The sequence below is a fragment of the Tarenaya hassleriana genome, unplaced genomic scaffold (genome assembly GCF_000463585.1).
Source record: "Tarenaya hassleriana unplaced genomic scaffold, ASM46358v1 Cleome39, whole genome shotgun sequence".
NCBI lineage: Eukaryota > Viridiplantae > Streptophyta > Magnoliopsida > Brassicales > Cleomaceae > Tarenaya > Tarenaya hassleriana.
This window is the reverse complement of record NW_010966822.1, coordinates 559,826-561,243: the sequence shown is the minus strand read 5'-3', so window position 1 is coordinate 561,243 and position 1,418 is coordinate 559,826.

The window sequence follows — 1,418 nt, the reverse complement described above, 5'->3', positions numbered from 1 at the left end:
CAAGATGTGCCGATGATTCTCAAAAACTGACACCGCATGTTGACAAAGTGCTACATGAGCGTTACGAGCTGGCGTGTACGTATGAGGTAATTGTGTTGAACTCTATTACAGAAGAGTTTGAGGTGACCGGTGAAAAAGGTAGAAAATACTTGGTCAAAATCGGAGATAGATCGTGCAGTTGTAGAGTGTTTGATATTGATAAGATCCCATGTAGTCACGCAATTGCAGCACTCCATAAGGTTGGGAAAGCAAATATGATACCGGACTTGTGTTCTCCTTATTATCTGCGTGAATCATGGGGTCATGCTTATGAAACAACTGTGTATCCGGTCCCCGATTGTTGTGAATGGAGCATCGATAACCCAGATGTTGTAAACTGTGTGGTTTTACCTCCTATAATGGAAGAGAAACGAAAAAGTGGGAGGCCGAAACAAAATCGCTACCCAGGTCCTGGTGAATCCCGGAAGCGGATCCATGTCATTACAGGAGCATCATCATCAGCAATGTGTGAGAGTACACTTAATTTTGAATGAAAGAAAAGACAAAAATTGTATAATAATGTTGTATTGTATTTCATGTAATTTGATATTTGTTTTACTGTATTCCATTTACTTTTGTGTGTGTAAACATATTAAAAAACATTAAATAAGTCCATCTCATATGACTACCGATTGTGACCCATTGTGACCAGCATGTGACCAATGTGACCAAAGTCAATTTTGCACTATGTGACCATTGTGACCGGATGTGACCTGTGACCAAGTGACAAAGGTAAATATAGGGTTTAAGGTGTATTTTAGACTGTGGTATGTTATAACAAGGTATAAGAATCATAAATATAGTATTGTTGAGAATTTTTCAAAACATTATAAGTAGGTTGTAATACAAAACCACCAAAAATGTCAAAATCCTTCATAAATGACTATGAACATTTGTGGAACACATATGGGAAGACTACTTTTACATGCAGAATTCGTAATAATCCATTTTAGCACTTGAATATAGTAACTAGGTGTTTATGTGGAACATGTAACAACATTCGTATCGATTCAATTGAAAGAATTGACAAATTCGACCTTGTGACCATATGTGACCAACTATGATCCCATGTGACCGAAAATATGTGGGACCCAATTTTGAAATTGCACAATTTTTGTGGGACCCAATAACATCCAAGTGTTCGGAAATGTTACGGTTGACAATTCAACCCTAGATTTTCGATGGGACCCATAATCTCATTAATTTTAAGCCAAATCTCTTTTCCCTCCAACATTTTCATGCCAATTAATTTTTTACCTCTAACTCTTGTGGAACACATTTTATATCTAGATTTTGTAGATGTTGTAATTAAAGAAGTTCAGACATATAATTAAAGAAGTTCATAACATAGTATAATAAAAAAACAAAGCAAGGTCATA